The following is a 21,784-nucleotide window of genomic DNA, read 5'->3' on the forward strand; positions in this document are numbered from 1 at the left end:
TTATTTGTGAGTTAGAAAAAAAAAAAAAGGAGCAGAATAATCTACAAAATAGTCTTCAATATTTTTCAGTGGAATGGAGTTCCCTTGGCAGCTCTCTGGAATGTCACATTTCAGGACAATTCAATAAAATATGCATTGAGCACCAACTATGTGTAAAGACTATATTATGCATTGAAGGAAAGAATAAGAGATCCCCCAGGGAGCTTCTACTTTTTGGGAAAAGGCAAAAGCAACAGCACAAATGGCTCATATTTGGTAGACTCTAGTTGCAGAGTTCTATAGTTGTTTAAAGAAGAGAGGCTGGGGTGGTTGGTGAGAAGGAGATCAGAAAAGATTTCATAGAGGAAGCCTCTGGGCTGGACTCTGAAAAGGGGAAATGACGGCATGATATTGCCAGGCAGAGTTGATGGAAGGGAAGAGAGGGCAGAGCAGAGAAAAACCAGTATAAGGAAAGGCTTGCAGGAAGGAAGGCATATGGGAGGTGGCAGATGAATAATGAGCAGACTACTTTGGCTGGAACCAAGAATATGAAAAAGGGAATGGACACAGTATGGAAAGGTGGCGTGGCATTTCCCCAAAGCCAAGATGAAGAGATACTAACGAGAGGAGGAATGGGTGAATGGGACAGGGTCGGTGGTGGGTAGAGGCTTTTATGTTTTCTGAACTCATTCCCTCACATAAAACATACTGAGTATTGACTGTATGCTGATCTGTAGTCTAAGTACTGGGTCCTCAGTAATAAAAGAGACATGACCTCTGTCCTCAGCATGCCTACTGTCAAGGGACTGCAGAACTAAAGAGGAAGTGAACGGCAAATAAACTGAGGAAGCAGGTTTAACTCATTTCAAAAGAAAACGAAGGTAAAGGAAAGAAGAGTGAAAGTACAGTGGATCTAAAATACAACAGGGTCTAGGTCATGTTCTTTTTTTAGGAAATCAAAAATCTAAATGTATATATGTCCATTAAAATAAAGAGCCATCAGAAGAAGAGCTTGAACAAATAAGTAAAGAATGGCAAATAGAACAAGGTCGTAAGAGTACTAATGGATTCTCCTAAGCCTTTAATGGTGGTGTAAACTAACACAAACTTATGGAAGAGTAATTCTAAAGGATCTATCAAAAACAATAAAAACTCTCTTACTGTCAATTATAAATATATAGGGAAATGAAAAAATAGTAAAACTAATCTGTATTTAGTATCCTGTAATTTAAAACATGGAAAATTAAAGTTTTATTTCTTTGTAATAAACCTATCAAGAATAGTCTGAACAGTGCTTTATCTACTTCTCACAATACAGAGTGAGAATCTTTTATATGCCTTGGCAAATTGTCATATTCCTTTCTAAGTTTAGATAAGTTTCCAACGTTTTAACCTTTGTACTTTTAATATCATGAAATATCTCCAAAAGTTCCATTAATATGAATCTTTGTATCACTGTCACTTCCTCTGGGACATCTTCATCCTTTTCCTCACAACCATGCTTCTCATGTCAATAAATTCGCTGTCACTAAGTTCCTTTGGCTGTATATCTAGAGTCTGTTGAACGGCAGCAGTGTTAGCCTACCCACAGTCAGCTATCTCTTCCATAACCCCATTTACATTTGATCTGAATTTCATTTCCGGCATTATCTCTTTTCTTTTTTTAACTGCACTTTATCAGCCAATTCCCTCTTTCAATTATTCATTTCTATAAAATGTGATGTAGGTCTACCACTGGCAGATAAAAAAGCAACACAAGTACTTGTTTTTCTGTCTGTGCTGAACTGACCAACAGATGCATAGTAACCAATCACTGACACACTTTAAAAGAAGTGACATTGGTCACTGACCATGATATGCATCTGCTATTTGCATAGTGTTTTGTGGACTGAAAAAGCTAGTAGCAAAGATTGTACTTTATGCAATTACTCACAGTCAATAAGTCTTAGTTACTGAAATTTGAACCATGTTGTTGGGAGACTGGTGTTATTTAATTAAACTGTGGGAACTGAAATTGTACATGTCAGAGAACCACGCAAAGCTAGCACTGCCTGTATTCTCACAAGTGGGCAATAATATAGTATATAACATAATAATATATATATCCAAGGATGTTTAATTCAGAACTGTTCGTATTTAAAAATAAAAAACAAAAAAACCAGAAACAACCTAAGCTCATTATAAGAAACTGGTTTAAACAGTCAGGTTAATCATACAATAAAATACTCTCAGGGGATTAGCCTCAGAGATAGGTGGGTGAGAAGAAGGCTTAAAGATACAAAAACCAAAAAAAGCTGAGGGGCAGCCGTAGGAAGTTGGAAGCAGCCCTTCAATCCTTTTCTGTAAGTAAGAAGCATCTGTGGGGAGTGAGGAAGCCAAGGTGGGGTTCTGAAGTGATGAAGGGGGCTTAGGAGACCCCACGTGAAGGATGGCAGCAAATCAGTAGGGACAACAGAGATGGAGTCAATAATGGAAGAGTGAAAAGATCCTCCAGCTCTGGGGGCCCAGCTTACTGAGATCATGAATTGTTTGTAATAAGACCCAGAGGCCTCTAATTCCAGGAGTGGGAGTGGAGGAGTGGGGTGAAAAGATAACATGGCATGGGGAGATAGGAAGCGAGGGGAAACAGAAAAGGGAACAAGAGAGTCAAGGTGTGACTGCAACAGCTGAACAGGGAGGGTTAGGACCATGTGAACATGGGTATCGGGATGGAGAACTGTGAGAAGTGAAGGATCGAGCGAATGAAGGAGTGGGAATGAGGGAGGGAGTGAGGAAGGAAGAAGAACAGAAGTTACGGACTCTGAAGAGAATTTCAGTGTCTGAGCTCTCAGAAGTGGGACGGTGTGGAGTGGAGGTGAACCCACAAGTAGAAACCTGAAATTGGCATAAGGTACTTGCTGGAAGTAAGAAGACGAAAAAGTTCTACTACTTTTACTAGTAATCGGAGTTAACCTTTTGACAATGAATGAAAATCATGATAAGAGAAGTTATTTATATTCTCAAATTTATTGACTTCCAATACATATTCCCTCACTGCTGAAGAAATTCAGTCATGAAGATGTATTACCAATAACCTTACTGTTCTAACTAAATATAAAACAAAACTTGTGAACAGTTCTGCTAAAATAAGTCTCATCTTGAAGAAAACTATGAAAAGATTTAGTGGTTAGCAAGCATTTAAATTGCAACCATGAGTTTAAAGCATACATGATACATGAAAATCTTTGCCCTCTTGTTAAGCTACAGAAGAGGCATGCTGATTTTTTTAATCACCTCTTTGTTACTAAAAGATGTTATTTAGATTTACGTTTTAGATAATGCATAGCATGAAACTGAAACTAAAGTATGATCATAGAAGCAATCATTTCACCTCTGTAAAAGATGAAATTTAAATTACCTACCACTTTGTTACACAACACCCAATCAGAATAGTTTTTAGTAGGAAATTTCTCACCAACGATTATCAGAGCTGTGAAATCTAATTCAATTTGAATTTCCTTCTCAAAGTAGTTTAATCCAACAATGTCAAAATCCACCATCCTTTTATACCTCTATAACAATTTAGGTAGTTTTCAAGTTTTGATATTTTCTTAGACGCTATAGACAAAATATTTCATCTTAGAAAACATGAAGCTTGGAGACATATAAGTAAAAGTAAAGTTGCTGGAATGTTTTGCCTCTATGTTAGAACAATATTTATTTGGAGTTTCCTGCTTGTTTAGAGTCCCTGAATCATTTCTTGGACATTTAGTGAACCAAAACAGGTATAAAGAAATCACTCAATTTTTTTTCTCACAAATTCCCTCAAACACAGTGGCGTTAACATAATCAGTATTATTCTTTCTTTATCAAGTATTCATACAAATATGTGTCTACTGGCCTTTGCTAAAGGCCAGAGATGCAAATGAAAGCAACTCCTCCCCTGACAGAGAAAGCATGTGGACATGAAAATGAATGATTACAATGGAACTGGACAAGAGCTACAGTTGAAATATGTAAAAAATGTTAACATGCTACCAGCACAGTGGAGAGAAGAAAAGGAGAGAATGCTTACAAAAGGCTTCACAAAGAGAGAGGTGGGAAAAAAGGAATTTCCCCTTCAGTCAATAAAGAAATGTTTGAGTGCCTGCACTATGCACTGGATTTCGATTCTGCGGAGAAGCACAAAATTAAAACAAAAAGAATTTGTGGTGAAATCCCTAAGCTGAGTTGATAATCTACTCAGGGCAACAACTCTAGAATTTGTTGATGATGAAGACATGAGACAGTGAGAAGTAACCTAAGAATTAAACTACATAGTGACAATGTGTCACCCATGCACCCATGCATAGGTACAGAAACTATTTTTTAACTGTACAGGCTAGTTGTGTTTTATCAACAAGATGCCACAAAGGCCCGTGGCAAAACCAGACTGAACCAGCTAGATCCAAGATGGCAGAAAAAGTAGGCTAATGGTCACCATTTTCCTTGACTTGATTTAGCTCTGTGTTTCCATATCAACCCCTGAGAGCTGAAGGACACTTGCCCTGATTTATCTCTGTGTTTGTTTCAAAAGTACCTGGTGTTGGGCCGATGGTTTGCAGCTGTACTGGGAGAGATACATGCTTTGAGAGATACACAGTGGTCAACCGCTCAGAACCCGGCCCTGACTTGACCACAGGGCCGCATCTATGCAGATGAAACCTGGAGGAGTCCAAGAGTTACCTTTGCTTCATCATCATGCTAAGATCTTTGCCCAACGGAGGGATTTGTACTCTGCTTGCACAATTGGTGCCGTGTGCAAAGGAGTGTGGAAGACCGCGCATGCCCGGGCTGCCCCTGGAAATCTCCACCCCTTTCCTAGTGCCCTGATGACCTGTCTGCCTCCTGACCCTTAAAATTCCCTTACTTCCCTCCCTTAGAGGAGATGGTGCCTTTAGAGCATGAGCTCCCCTTCTCCACTCTCTGGCCATTGAATAAAAGCCTGTCTTGCTTGCACCAAACACAGTTTCGTCATTGGCAGCATGAACCTGACCGGGAAAGAACTCCCTGATCCAACCAGGGGGCCTCAGTTCAGCTAGGGCCTCAAGAGAGGGGCCTGGTGTCTAATTCAGTAACAAATCTATGCAATGGTGCTTTGTGCAAAGCCAGGGAAGTACAGAAAATAACACCAGTCTGGGAAAGAGAGAATAACAATGATTACAGTAATAGCCATCACTTTTACAGAACAATAGCAACCATCCCTTCTGTAGTACTTACTATGTGCTAGGCACTTTTCTAAGAGTTTTCTATCAAATCATTTAATCCTCACAATAACAGTGTGACACAGATTATTTTATTTACCCAGTTTAAGGAAACTTAGCTGCAGAGAGGTTAGCAACTTGCCAAGGATCACAGAGTTGATAAGCGACATGGGCAAGATTAGAACTTAAGCAGTCAGATTGTAAAGGGAGTGGGGCAGGAGCGGGGACACGGGAGTGGCTGAAAGGTGGCTGTGGCCTTCGGGGCAGTCAATGTGGAGCTGTTGCGGATTTAAACATGAAAGTGACATGACTGGATTTATAAATTCTAGAAAGATCCTTTGGTGACACTGTGAAAGGTTGTGCCGTAAGTCACTCACCTGCCTGTCTTCTCTCAGGAAATGCTCTGTCCTCCTCTGGGTCTTTCCAATTACTGCAGCCCTGACCATGCTCTGGGAGGTTTGTTTATCTGTCTGTCTTTGACCGGACTGTGAGCTCCAGGGTGGCATGGATTTATTGACTCATCTCTGTATTTTCTAGGTCTAGCAGAGTGCCTAGCGCATAGACATTCAAAATAACTGCTGACCTGAAAAATCAGTAAACTGATTTAATTAAACAATTTGGGGGGAAACTATAAATCTCCCCCTTTTCTTCATCTGAGTTGACAAAGTCAATCAGTTTGTTAAGTGCCTTTATATAAAGGGTGCCTATAATAAATATAGGCGAAAAGCATTTTTTAGGAAATGGACAATTGCTGGATTTGGTATTCAAATGTGACAGATGCCTCTCCAATTTGAAGATGAATTAGCCGACCACATTGCCTATCAGTCCTCTGACCTTTTACTCAAGTAGCATGCTTTCTGGAAACGACTCTGTGGGAACTCAGACCTACGCGTTGCTGGAGTCTTCGGGGAATTTTCTTTCCTAGAGGATGAGGATTAGATCCTAATGCAATAAGCCCAGTGCCAAGAAACTCCCACCGGAGACTCAGAGGGATGTCATGCTCAAAGATAATGTCTTGTTCTTGAAGAACTTTGAAGTGTTACAAAGTTCAGTGTAGAAGTTAGAACAACTGCTTGAGTGTATTGAGAAGTTTTTTAAAGACAAGGTTCTAACTTTTGCTTGGCCTCTTATATACTCAGTATCGTTTTAGTTACATTTGACTTAACTGAAGATTCTCCCAAATGGCAGTGAAATTTCATGTGATGCAATTTATGTAACTGGTCAAATGAAAATGGGGGAAGGAGATACTACGCACTGGACAAGCACATCACTTAGGGGCAAACCTCACACTCAACCTCTCAGTGAAACCTGAACACGCTGAAAAAGTTGACATCTACCTGGTAGAAAGGGGTTCAGTTTCAAAATGGCGAGGGTTCAAATCCCACCTCTGTTCATTCATTTTTTTCAGCATTCAACAAATATTTCCTGAGAGGCTACTACATGTTAAGAAGAGTCTCGTGCTGGGTATACACCAGGAAACGAAAACATTTCAGTGCTTTCATGGAGCTTACCTTCTTGCGACTTATAGACAACCACCAACTATGTGACTTAGAAATGTTTCATATCCTTGCTAAACATTATTTTTTATCTATGAAGTGGTGATAATACACACCTCAAAAAATTGGCACAAGCCTTGGACATAATTTACAGAAAGTACCCAGATTGGTGACTGGGGCGCTGAGGTACTCCATAAATGACAGTTCCTACTAGGAATATCCAACTCACTTAGAGCACTGAGACATTACAGATTCTTCCACAGGAACAATATAACCTTATCAATGTTTAATCAAACTTCAGGGCATTCTTTCTTATTTGCTGTTAAAAGAAATGCCAAAAACCAGTATACTAATATTTCCCTTTTTTGGGGAGGGGGGGTTTAATTCTGCAGTAATCTGTTTAACAGTGGTTGAAGACCATGCACTGGTAAAGAAAATATGTCAAAAAGGTGTAATAGAGAAGAAAAGCAAATTATTATTTTGCAGGTAACGGCTGTACTGGTAACTTTAGTTATACCTATACAGCAGCTCTCCAACCCATGCCACTGAAAAAGGGATCCATGTAAACACCAATCTGTGTATTAGAGATTACTACAGATTCATATCTGCACACTTAACAAAGATTAGCTGTGGATTGATCCAAGCACTGTGCATATAAAAATCTCTGGAAAAAGTCTGAAAGAAACACCTTAAAGTATATATACTTCTCAAAAACTACACTTCCTACACTTTATCCTAAGGCAAAAAAATTATGTACAAATATTTAGATACAAATATATACATGCAGTACTATTTATAACAAAAAATAGACATATGTACAATGTCTAATAGTAGGAAAATGGCTAAAGAAAATATGGACTGTATATAATATGAGTATTATACAGCCATTAACAGTTATGATTTAGAAGAATATTTAATGACCTGGGGAAAGACATTGTTGAGTATGAACTGCAAACTATAAAACAGAATAGGCAATATGGTCCTAATTTTATGTTATACGTAATACATAGTTTACAAATAGTCTTATCTCTGGCTGATGGGCTCACAGTGATTCTTGTTATCTTCTTGGTACTTACCTTTATTTTCCAGTTTCCACAATGAACCCATATACTTTTAGAATCAGTATACTGGAGAACCCAGGGGGCTAGCATGGATAATAGTGACCCAGAGGAAAGTTTACCTCATTCTGGCATTTTAGTGATCTTCAGCATAACAGGAAGTCCTCCCTGCCCACTTACTCTAAGCAAACTCTAATCAACAAATTCTGCCTCCAGTTAACCTACCTAATCCCTCATTCTTAAATATCAATGAACCACCATGATTCACCAGTCATTTGAGGTAAGCCTGCAATATGAGATCAACAAAAAGAAAAGGTCTAAGATCAATACAAAGGAAAAACAGGGAGGAGAAAAGCATTTAAAACAAACCCATCTAAACAGTATTCTCAATAGGATTCAAGAAGTTACATACAGGGCTTCCCTGGTGGCGCAGTGGTTGAGAATCTGCCTGCCAATGCAGGGGACGCGGGTTTGAGCCCTGGTCTGGGAGGATCCCTGGTCTGGGAGGATCCCACATGCCGCGGAGCAGCTCGGCCCGTGAGCCACAATTACTGAGCCTGCGCGTCTGGAGCCTGTGCTCGGCAACGAGAGGCCGCGATAGTGAGAGGCCCGCGCACCGCGATGAAGAGTGGCCCCCGCTTGCCACAACTAGAGAAAGCCCTCGCACAGAAACGAAGACCCAACAAAGCCATACATACATACATACATACATAAATTTAAAAAAAGAATGTAAGCAGACAAGAATAGCATTAAAAAAAAAAAAAAGAAGTTACATACAAATATTGAAATCCAAAGGCTCATACTACTAATATCAAGTAACCAGAATAATAAATCAAAGGCTCATACTTATTCACATCACTATAAAATACCAGAACACTAACAATAAAAAGATCTTCAAGTGAAAGGTTATGCCAACTTCACTTCACAATAAGCAGTAAAGAAGTGTAAGATCAGAGTTAGTTTTTCCTTGAAGGATAGAACTAACTGGGGAAGCTCTCTGGGCCTAGAAAGGTCTGTGCAAGAAGTTTATTGACTTCTGGTTCAATCTCTTCATTGATTATAGAATTACTTAGATTTTCTAATTTTTCTTGACTCAGTTTTTCTTGGAATTTTTCACTTCATCTGCATTTTCAAATATATTGGTATAAAGTGATTTACAATAATCACTTGTTATTTTTTCAGTGTCTGTAGCACTGAATTTGTGTTCCTTTTTTTCATTCCTGATGTAATTTGTGCCTTCTCTCTTTTTTTGCGTAATCAGGCTCACCATAGGGGATCATACCTTTTCAAAGAATTTGCTTTTTACTTTGCCAGTCTCTTTTTTATTTTACTGATTTCTGGTCTTATCTTTATTTTTTTCTTTCCTTCCATATCCCAGGTCTAATTTTCTGGGTTTTCTTTTATTAAGTTGTTGATATGGACGCTTAGGTTTTAGCTTTTTTAGACTTTATTCTCTTTTAATATTACTTTTATTCTAACTTTTAAACCCCTAAGACATTGTTGTTTTATAAGTTCATTTAGGTTTACCCAAATATTTACAAGTTTATGCATTTTAATGCATTTTTCCTTTATACTTTTCATCTGGAAACATCTGGAATCAGTTTCCTTCTGCATAAAGAAATCTTTTAAAATTTTCCTCATGGCAGATTCTGTCCGTGTTTGTTAGTATATACATGTCTTTATTTTGTTCTCATTCTTGAACGGTATTTCTGCAGGGGTATACAATTCCAGTCTGGCAATTGTTTTCTTTCGGCACAGTGAAGATCTCATTATACTATGAGAATTCAGCTGTCAGTCCGTCACACTTGAAGAAAATTTGTCATTTTTCTCCTATACCTTCAATGATTTTTATTTTTACCTTTGTATTCTGCAATGTTATTCTGTTGTTTTTTGACATATATTTCTTTTATTTATTCTGCTTACGATTCAATGAGCTACTTGAATCTAAGGACTGATGTCTTTCGTCAGTTCTAGAAAATTGTCATCTCTTCAAATAGTGTCCAAAATAAAAGGTAAAAGGGATAATACTATCAGAAATCAGTAAACCTAGAAAGTTTTTTAAAGAACCAAATAAAATTTTTGGAAATAAAATGAAAAATAAAATGAACAAAATTAATTAAGGGATTAGGCTTCACATCAGAAGAGATGTAGAGTAGTGGAAGACAGAATTTGTGAGCTGAAAAATAGATCAGAAGACATTATCTAGCATGTATCACAAAGAAAGATCACAAGAAATTATCCTTCTAATTCAATTCACTATTATTTCTTCAATATTTTCTTTAAAAAGGACAAGAATTTTATAATCTGTGTCTGATAACACTACCATCTGAAGTCATTGTTTGTTTGCTTCTGCTGTGTGATATTTCTGCTGATTTTTGCTCATGTTGCCATTTTCCTTTGTGTGCTTAGTTGTTTTTAACTGTGTTCTGTTCATTGATGTCAAAAATTTTCAGGATTCTTTGAAGCTGAGGATGATGGTGTTTTCCTCCAAAAAGGATTTATATATGTTTGCTTCTGCCAAAAACATTGGTGAAATTTCAAGTTTGAGACCACCTTCACAACTTGAGGTAGATAAAGTGAGATCAGCTTGTATATATCTTTATATATGGAGGACACGCCATAAATTACACAATACCTATGTCCTCCACAGGATGTTCCAACTTCATACAACATATTACGTATATAATTCACTTATAATATAATACATAGCTTATAAGGTATATAAGCATCACAATTTCTTCATAAAATGAAATTATGACTTCAAAACCATATCTCAATTTCTGATTTCTGATAGTTTCCAAAAACATATCTTTTATATCTCTGTCTCTCTGGCCCATGCTCCACCTTTTCAATTTCAATTTAAGAAATATTAGTCCCTGCCAGTACTATTCCAGGGAATATCTCATATGACAACTGTATTAAGCTGAATGTCCTTTACCCTCACAATTACATCAGTATTGGCCATTAAGAAAATAATGATAATATTTATTCTCTCATTGACAGGTCTCAATTAGGAGTCACAGAAATCATTATCGCAATACCAACTTATGACTAGCATAGGTTGAAGATTACAATGACAGAGAGAAGAAGAGGTGCTAAAATAAAAGTGTAATGGGGGAGTCATTTTATGAAGTTTCAAGCCATAACTAGCAATTTCTTAAACTATAATACACACACACACACACACACACACACACACACACACACACACACACAAAGAATGACAACAAAAACCCAAAAATATCCAGGGTCTTGGTGATCAAGGCCATTTATCAAACCACTGCTTATAAGAGTAACTAGAAGGACCGATCACGAGGCTAATGACAACATAACAGAGAGGAACACCATGGTGGGTTCCTTTGACTCTGGACAGATCCATACATGTAGGGTAGAACGTGTCACTACCTGCACAAACCCAGCTGCTAAAGCACTTCTAGGATCTCTATATGAGTTATAAGCAAGCTAAGATCACAAGCCATAGCACTCCCCCTCAGAGAGACTCTTACTTCTATGGATAGAAGGAACCTCTGCTCTGCGGATACTGTATTTTCCACAAACATAGAAGGGAAAATATTACCTTTAAAATGAGAGATGCTAAGACAGGAGTCCACAAAAACAAGCTTCAAAGACGTATCACAGAAATTTTGGTTGACTTTCTAAGAATTCATCATCGACACATGTTTTTACAATAATGACTAACAGAACTGCTGGATGTATACCATCATTTCCAACAGTACTTCTTCCAATTTATGTCAGAAATATTGCCATGAAATCTGGTACATTTCTTAAGATACAAACTACTTCTCATATTTAGTGAATGGGGGAAATCAGTAGCAGGCTGAGTTTAATAGACTTTACCAAAGTGAATTCTAGTCATGAGTAAAAAGAAATATATTCACATTGAGAAACTACACACTCTTCTTTGGTATTCTTTTTTCTCATATCCTTTTAAAAAAGAACAGAGGAGAAATAAACTTAGAAGGCAGTAGAGCAGTTTTATGAGGTACAAAATATCATTAAATTAATATTTAAATATTTAATGTAATATTTATATTATTATTATTTTAAATACTGGCTCTTAAAGGCTCCCCCATCTGTCACTCAGCAGCTCTGAGCTTTTAACCCTTTCCTAAGTAAGAAAGAAAGATAATGGCAGACATATTTTTTTACCATTCAGATATGACACTATGTACATGAAAGATAGAGAAGATAATGCCCTCAATCAAATATAAATCTGTTAGGAGTCGCTGATAATAGAAAGTGCAGTTCAAAACAATTATCTTGAATAAGCACAGTGCTGTACACACTTGGTTGAACCGGTTCTCGGGCAGATAAAACTATGAGAGTCTTGTCTAAACTATAATAGTCCAGAGAAGGGTTTTGGCACTTTTAATATTCAAGCAAATAGTCATTTCATCATTTCCCTAATTTTCAATGAATTATCCTGGTAAAATAAGCATTTGAAGAAAAGTCTCAAAGAAAGCTCAAATCAGTAGCCCATGGGAGCTAGTAATGATAATTGGAAAATATTTTTTTAGGAGAACAGGTTAAAATGAAATATCAACTCTGTTGATGGACATTTCCGTTGCTTCCAAGTGTTGGCTATGATAAACATTGCTGGAGTGTAAAAAAAAAAAAAAAAAAAAATGAAATATCAAATTAGAACTCTAGCTTAAGAAAACAGAAACAATGTTAGAACTTTACCATAAACTGTAAGGAAATCATTAAAATTCTATCCATTTTCGATTAAAAATATAAGGATGGCAAAATTGTAGCCCTAATCTCAAAGAGACCAATAACTCTCATGCCTTTATATCCAAATTAAGATGTGAGTTACTTCTGGAGCTCTGTGATATTGCGAAAAGCACGTTATCTATAGCCCCTTTATTGGGTTAGACTGGGTATTTTCTATTCTCCCTAATAAATCTAAAATATCTATGAATCTACTTTCCCCTGACATTTGACCTTACCTTTATTTGGATCACCCCTAACCCCACATCCTGTACCCTCCTCTCTTAAGGAATATTACCCCCAATATATACATGTATTAAGATTTCTTGTTGAACCCAGGCCATTGGAATAAACTATTAGGCCTGTCATGAGAAGTACCTGAAACACTAGCCTGCAAGCCTTACTTTCCCAGGTGAAGCAGAAAGGAGGTCAGAACCTCACCTGAGCCATATCCTCCATGTCAGAACTTTTCCTGGGGACCCTGCAAGGCCTCCAGAGAACTGATTTATCTAGGCCAGTAATTCTCCTTTCCTATAGTGTTCATTTTTTTTCCCCCAGTTTTATTAAGAAATAATTAACATATATCACCGTATAAGTTTCAGGCGTACAGTACGATGGTTTGATTTAAATATACAGTGAAATGATTACCACAACAGGCTCAGTTAACATTCATCATCTCATACAGGTACAATAAAAAGAAAAACATGATCATTTATTTTTGTTTCCAAAAGTACCAAACATTTTCAAAGGAAAAAAATCCAGTACTTATAACTTCTGCTTGAGTGAGCAAATCACTTCTCCCAGATCGCAGTGACTGCTTTCACAGACCGTTTCCCTCCGAAGTTAAAGGTCAAAGGATAAAAGTCCATTTGGTAGTTTAAAGTAATGGTCTCAGCAGAGATTCAGCTTTTTTTTTTTTTTAATAAATTTATTTATTTGTTTGTTTTTACTTTTGGCTGTGTTGGGTCATTGTTTCAGTGTGCGGGCTTCTCATTGCAGTGGCTTCTCCCGCTGCAGAGCATGTGGGCTCTAGGCACACGGGCTCAGCAGTTGTGGCGCACGGGCCCAGTTGCTCCGCAGCATGTGAGATCCTCCCGGACCAGGGATCGAACCCGTGTCCCCTGCACTGGCAGGCGGACCCCCAACTGCTGCGCCACCAGAGAAGTCCGGAGATTCAGCTTTTTTTTTTTTTTTCCAGAGATTCAGCTTTGATGGCAAGCTTCCTTCCATGACTCCCACACCCTCACTGAATCTTGAGACGCAAGCACCTAATCAACAAGATCAGTAACAGCAAACACCTCAACACAAAGCAGGGTCCTCTTAAAAAGCTGGTGGGTGACTCCTCAGATATAGCCTCCTGCCCCTAGAATTTCCATTTACATCCACAATTGGGTAATGCCCACAAGGGATCACAGAATTATTAAATATCAACACTGTTCTTAGTCTGATGGCTTATTTAACCGTCTTCTGTCTTCAACAGGACTGTTAGTATTGAAAAATACATTTTTGTGGCCTCTCTTTATCTAATCTTCAAAATTACCTTAGCTTCTTAAGAAAAGCAATCTATTGAGAAAAGAGATCTTGAGGGAAGTATATAGTAAACTGGATTTCTATCTCTTGCCTTACAACAAAATAACATCTGAAATAAATATTTAAAGGTTTAACATGAAATCACTAGAGGAAAATATAGGGAAATATTTTTAGGGTGATAAATATCTTTACAAGCATGGCACAAAATCCAAAAATTATAATGGAAAAGCTGATATATTTGATTTCATAAAAATTAGGAATTTCTGTAAAAATTCCAAAAAAAAAGAACCCCTACCACAAGAAAAATCGGGGTGGGAGAAACTAAGGTAAAACTTTCCAACATATGACAAGAAGTTAATTTCCATGATAGATTATGAGTGTATAAAAGTTAAGTAGAAAAAGATAACTCACAATTTTAAAATACCAAAAGTAATAAACCAGATATTTCAGGAAATAAAACAGCTAATAAAAATATGTCATAGGCCTTCATTAAAAATCAAAGAAGTATAAATCAAAGAGTCCCTTTTTTACCCAATGAAATCGACAAATGTTAAAAAGATTGATAATTACAAGTGCTGGCAAGGATATAAGGAGAGACAGGCACGTTCATACTGTCTTCATAGAAGCATAAGTGTCTTTCTCAAAGGTCATTTAGATGAATCTATCTAAATTCAAAATGTACATATCCTCCACTCCTGCAATTCCAAGTCTCTTAACTTATCTGATAGAAATGTTCACATAAGCAGATAAGGATATGCACAGAGATATTTATTTATTGCAGCATTATTTGTAATAGCAAAGACAGGCAAATAACCTAAATTTCTGTTAATAAACAATTGAGTTAATATAATGGATTATGGTAAACCCAAACAATATAAAATACTATCCAATTACTTTAAAATTATGTAAATCCATCACTGAAATACTTACTCTTAAAGCCTTCAGTCCCCATGCTGGCAGTCTACTCTGAGGCCATCATGTTGCGAGTAAGCCCAGACTATCCCAGGCACAGAGACCAGTGGGGAAGTCCTGAAACTACATGAAGTGGGAGAGAGATGCCTGGCCAGCATCTAGGTGCTCCATTCCCTATTGCAACTCCAGCCACCAACTGACTGCAACTGCATGACAGACCCTGAGCCACACCTGCCCAGCCAAGCCTTTCCTGAATCCCTGACCCATCAAAAACCACGAGGGGCTTTTGAGTCTACAGAGCTGATGACCAGATGCTGAACAGAGATGAATTTATCAAGCTGGTAGTACTAACCAACAAGGCTTCCTGACCACATAAGAGAACATGCTTGCTTTTCTTTCTCCCAGACTTTATGCCTAAACCATTCCCACAGCAAAATGGTAAATGAAGGAATCTAACAGCTGATTCTGCGGAAAGTGCACAGCTGGCCAGCTTCATTCAGAGGTAACCACCTGGTTCTTCATCACTTCACAGCGAAGGGAAATGTCTGAAAACTATTCCACAGAGTGATAAAGGGATGTGAGTGGTGTGATGTGTACTTTTCTCCCTTTGGTAAATGCACAGAAAGTTTAGGCATATATGTTTACATACGTCCACTTCTAATTTTCAGGTGGAGAAGTGGACTTTTGGTTACACTCACTAGTTTTATAGCAGCAAGAATGTTAGTAAACATTTAGGGGAAAAAAAATAGGACAAGAGGAGCCTAAAAGTCCTATCCCAGAAAATAAGGGGAGGCACACATACACTCACATACAGACACACACACTCACATACAGACACACACACACGCCCACACAATGATGGGGTACGTCAAAAGGTATAAACTCCCAGTTATAAAATAAATAAGTGATAAGTGCTGGAGATGTAATATACACTATCGTGACTATACTTACTAATACTGTAGTGTATATTTGAAAGTTGCTAAGAGAGTAGAACTTAAAAGTTCTCATCACAAGACAAAAAACTGTAACCATGTGTGATGATGTTTCAGACTTTCAGACTCATCTTCTAGCACCAGAAAGTAAGGGAGTGCTAAACACATATACACGATGATGGGGGTATGTCAAAGGGACACAGGAGCCAGCTCCCAATGGCCAAAGCTGGAATAATTTGAGCAAAAATACGAACAACATATTATTAGGTTATAATCCAAAGTGTAAAATAAATATCAATGAGTTAATACTGATATAAATATATGATTGAATAAATTAATAAGAGTAGACAAATCTCCAGTACAGGAGAATTCCAAACAATCTGTGTAGATACCCCACTCTCAAGGTGAAGCAGAACTCTCTCCTCTTTAAGTGTGGGCTGAACACAGTGACTTCCTGCCAAAGAGTACAGAATGGAAAGGCACAAAAGAGAATACCTTCGAGGTGGAGAAGCCTGATAAACACTACCTCAGCCAGGTAATTAAAGTTAACATCATCGATGATTAAGTCATATTAATAGCATAGACTCTTGATACGGTATGTTAAGAATGACACTTTACCTCTGCGGTCTGTCTCCCAAAAGCACATGATACCCATCTCAGCCTGAGGAAAACATCAGACATTCCACAAATATACATGACCAGTCCTCCTCAAAACTGTCCAGGTCATCAAAAACAAGGAAAGTCTGAGAATGTCTGAGAAACTCAGCCAAGAGGAACCTAACGAGACGTGACATCGAAATGTAACATGGTATTCCTGGGTTGGATACCAGAACAACAAACTAAAAGGACATCAGGAAAAAACTAAGGAAATATGAATAAAGTGTGTACGTTAGTTAATAAGGCTGTACCAACATTGGTTCATTAGTTGTGACAAATGTACTATACTAATATAAGATGTTAGTGACAGGGAAACTGGGTGTGTGGTATATCGAAACTCTCTGTACTAGCTTTGAAACTTTTCAGTAAATCTAAAACCATTCTATAAATAAAAAGTTTATTTTAAAAGGGAAGGAAAAAAAGAAATAGGCGTGAATCCATATTATTCCACCACAAAATTTCCACTATTTAAAAACGTTGGCTACTTTCTTTTAATTTTTAAAAAAAATGCATGCACACACACATAAATGTACACAATTTTTTCTATATACATTTTTTTAATCAAGAAATTATTCTATACATAATTTTGTTTCTTTTTTGCATGTAATACTATTTCATAAGCATTTCTTATTTTATCAATAAATTCTTTAAAATATACATATTTTTAAATTTAGGTAGAGCCATAGGTTGGGATATGGACCCATTTAAACAATACATGGTATTGTTAAGTGAAAAAGCTGAACCTCTGCTTTATATATTTCAGTGCTATATGATTTTTAAAAAGAAACAATGTGCAGACGCTGCTTTCACATCTGCCGCCGTCAGTGGTGGAGACTGATAAGCTGCGTGGATTTGCCTTCGGGAAGGAAGGAATTACTCCCCTGGCTGCTGGGGGTGCCACCCGGCAGGGCCTGCCTCAGCTGAAGAGAGCACTTGCCCAATGCCACACCCCTGCCCAGGAAAGCCAGCTCCCTCTTGGACAGCTCTAAATGGCCACGCTAGTAGGAAGAGCTCACAGAGTGGGCGGCGGCCTCCATTGAGAGACCGCCTCACAGCTCACCTCACCCTCCCCACAGTCCTTTTCCTTCCATAGGAGCTGATCTCGAGGGCACACCTGTTAAAACCCCTGGGATGCCAGTCTCCATCTCAGTGTCAGTTTCCTGAGAAACCCAAACTCTGACACTGCCTTTCTCCTGAGCTTCTATCTCAGAGAAATGACCTCTTAGTAAATATCAGTATATTACCCAGGCTCCCTGGCTCCAGCATCAGAGCAGGATAAGCCAATGGGAAACACTGACAGAAGATCGGAGGGTGGGAAGACGGGAGAAGTCAGAATACATCTTCCCTGTTCTAGCCTCAGACAGGACCCCTGGCAGGGGCTGCATCTCTCCAGGGTCCCAGCTCCTACAGGGAAGTCCTGGCTGCCAGCTCTGGGTTTCATCAGCTTTTCCCTTCGCCTTTCCTGCCCTCAAGGTAGTACAAGCTTCTTTCTGGTACTGTTCCCTGGGTTGCCACGTTGCCATACCATCCCGTTTGGCTTTCAGCTCTTCCAACACCTTTGTAACTGGTTTCTTATATTAAATTCTCTTGATTAAATTACCAGGTATGGACTTTTATTTTTCTAATTGGCCGTATAGCAAATGATCAGACATCAGATAGACACATACATATAGCCCAAGGCATAAACGAAGCTAAATTAAATATAGGCAAAGAACTTTTCATTCTGAGAGTTTACTTGTTTTTAATTCTCAGTCTCCTAGATGCAAAACATATTTTAATTCGATCTTGCTTCAGTTGGATCTCAAGGGGAAAAAAAAAGCACTGCCAAAATAATCCTAAAAACAGTTTGTTTCATTAGAAGCTACAATCAAGAAAGACATGACTCAGTAAATAAAAGGAGTATTAAGTCATTTTAGGAAAAAATGTTTTAAGTTTTGTGTTAGCTCATAAGACAGGAAAGAGAAGAAACCAGTTTATTAACAGTACAGGACAGCCCTTGCCACCCTCAGGCGGAGGATGAAACAGACGGACTAAGAGGTAAAGGGCTATGGGCTTTGTCTAAACGACATTGTTTTCCTTGCCTAGGCAGGTCTCCTGCCTATGCAGGTGGTAGGTCAGAGACGAAGAAACACAAAAAGAGAAAGAACATCACGTTCAGTTAAGTTTATGTGATTTATTTCTAGTTTTTTTCTGAAATAATTTTTGGAACATAATGACTAGAGCACCTTGCATTTATTCTCGAAAAATGAGCTCAGTGGAAATAGACAACAAAAAGATAACTTCCAGAGGATTTTTGGTATTCTTCCTGAGGACAGAGAATGGGATTAACAGGGAGATTAAAATGACCATTTACTTTCTTTAAAGACCCAGTGGTTAGGTACTCAATCACAATTACACTCAATCACAATTACAGTGGCAACTTAAAGACAGAACTTAAAATCGGGTAATGGATATAGGGGTTTATAATTTAGGAGGGAACCATAATTTTAGAAATGTGTCACCTTTTAATGTGTATATTTAGGCTTAAGTCAACAAAATTACATGCGTTCATTTGGATAAGGAATCTTAAAATTTTATTTGTAAAAACATTCACAACTTAACTCCCTTAAGCAACTTCTTTTCTTCTATCAAATGTTTCTTCAACAAACAACATTTGTTTTATGCACATTTTCATTATTACTTGCTGGAAAAAAACATAAAAGTAAAAAACCCTATGATATCACCATCTTTGGCATGATTCAATTCAAGTTTTTAAGATGATAAAATGTTCCCTCTGTCTGTGCTGCCCTACAGGGTGGTGCCAGCACATCACTGCTGAGCACTTAAAAAGTGGCCAGCATGATGAGGAACTGAATTCCTTTTTATGCTTTTTAACTTTAATTCATGCAAATTTTAATTTGCATAGTCACATGTGAAACTTAAAAATCTAGTAGAAAAGAGAAAGTAGTTATGAAATAGCCAAGTAAAAAAATAAGACGGTGCTCTTTCTACACCCAACATGCTCTCTTTAATTTGTTCTTGCCGTTAAAGCTAAAATGACCTTTCCAAAATGTAAATGAGACTTTGTCACTATGAACAAAAGTGGAAACAAAACCAAGCAAACAGAAAAGTATGTCAGTGAGTTTCAGTTGCTCTTAAAACAAAACCCAAAAACCCTAAGATGGTCTGCAAGGCCCTGCCTGGCCCTGGCCCCTGACTACCTTTCCTGCCTCATCACCCATCACACATCTCTCTGCCTACCAGCTACCTGGTCATCTCCCAATTCTGGGTCACACCATGCTCCCTGCTACCCCAGGCCCTTTGTATGTGCTGTTGTCTCCCCTCAGAATCCTCTTCTGCTCGCCTGTCACTTCCTCCTGGACACCTTCTTAGACCTCTCTGACTAAGCCAACTCCCCCTCACTACTCTCTCTCACAGCCCTGCATATAATTTCTAGGCAGCACCAATCACAGCTGCAGTGAGAGACACTCTTGCAGGATTTTTTGATAAACATCCAGTCCTGTGGGGATGGATCATGAGAACAAGGAGTAAGTCTTTCCTCTCCCCTCACCACCATTTAGCCCCCAGCCTCTTAACCATTACTGCCCACACAATAGGAACTCTAAATATTTGTTGAAAAAGTTACTAACCATAACCATAATCATAACAATAACCCCTAATCTAGCCTCTACTATCTTTCAGGCACTTTTCTAATTAGTTTATATAGATTAATTCATATAACCCTCAAAACAAACCTGTGAGGTAGCTACTATTATTATCTCCATTTTATAGGTGAGGAGACTGAGGCATAGAGAAGTTAAGGGACTTGCCCAAGGACACACAACAGTTATGGGCAGAGACAGGATTCAACTCCAGCAGTCTGGCCCTTAACCACTAAGCTCTACGGCCTTTATATGATTAAGTGGCAACTGCGGTTAAGTGATCCAGGGACAGGGGATACAAGCCAAAGAGCAGTAAAGGAGCGTTTCCTTTGGGAGGATAAATTCAGTTGGATCCCAGGGGGTACCTGGTGTTGGGTGAGAAAAAAGGAGGTGAAAGAGCACTTCTGGGGTAGAGAAAAGAAATGGTCCCTGTAAAGTGTATCTGGCGAACAGTAAAAATCTGAGCTGTAATGGAAGGCGTGTTTCAACACAGCTGGAACTTTTGTTGTGAGATAGGCATCTTGAGACCCTTTCTGACCCTCTAAATTGGCAAAGTACCACCACAGCAGAAGTTGAAAAATAACCTGAACCCTTTGAACTTCTAAATCCAAGTTATGCATATAACATGTGCAAGTCCCCTATAAAATATGGGACATAGAGTCCCCCTGAGGTGTGGGTTCCATACCAGACTCACTCACCAGCCAACACGTTTGCTCCCTCCTGCCTCACACAGCTGTGCCAATTAAGCAGATAAAGGGCTTAACATAGGGTCTGACATAGAGTAAACTCAACAGAGGCATATGGGAATTCAACAAACACACAGCACTTACTATGGGATGGGTCTGCTCTGAGTCCTTGACAAATATGGACTAATAAATGGCTACACATCTATGTCCCAGGCCTGCAGGACTGCTATGAATGGATGAAGCTGTTAAGTGTTAAGCCCTCAAGTGGTAACACTGTTACTTGAGTAATGAGAAATAAGGCTGAAAAGAAGAGTGCATTTAGGAGTACACAATTTCCCACATGTGTTGTGGCAGTCTCTGAGAAATTCTGAGTGGAAACAAAGTGCAAGGAAGTAATTATTTTCGGAAAACTAATAATCGAACCATAAGAAGAGACATAGGCAATGGAGATGGAGTTGAGGGATGAATAAAACAAAAACTGTGTCCTAAAAAATATTTAAATTCTTGGGGAATGATTATGTCTGAGGTATGAGTAGAGATGCTTTCAAAGATTACCCAATGAACTAAAGTTGATAAAAGTCTCAAAATCCCATTCATGAAAGGTACATTAAAAAGCTGTCTAGCAGGACTTCCCTGGTGGTCCAGTGGTAAAGAATCCGCCTTCCAATGCAGGGGACGCGGGTTCAATCCCTGGTCGGGGAACTAAGATCTCCCATGCCGCAGGGCAACTAAGCTCGAGTGCCACAAATACTGAGCCCGTGTGTCTCAACTAGAGAACCTGCGTGCCGCAAACTACAGAGCTCACGCACCCTGGAGCCATGCGCCACAAATAGAGAAGAGAAAACCTGCACGCCACAACTAGAGAGAAGCCTGCGCACCCCAAGGAAGAGCACGCACGCTGCAATGAAAGATCCCACGTGCATCAACGAAGATCCTGCGT

General features: G+C 38.5%; 1 protein-coding gene across 1 annotated transcript in view; it reads right to left on the reverse strand.

Moving 5' to 3' along the window:
- The window catches only part of ENPP1 (ectonucleotide pyrophosphatase/phosphodiesterase 1), a 72,044-nt gene that overhangs the window by 40,151 nt on the left and 10,109 nt on the right, over window positions 1-21,784 (reverse strand). The window lies entirely within an intron of this gene.

The sequence above is a fragment of the Balaenoptera borealis genome (genome assembly GCF_965194805.1).
Source record: "Balaenoptera borealis genome assembly, chromosome: 9".
NCBI lineage: Eukaryota > Metazoa > Chordata > Mammalia > Artiodactyla > Balaenopteridae > Balaenoptera > Balaenoptera borealis.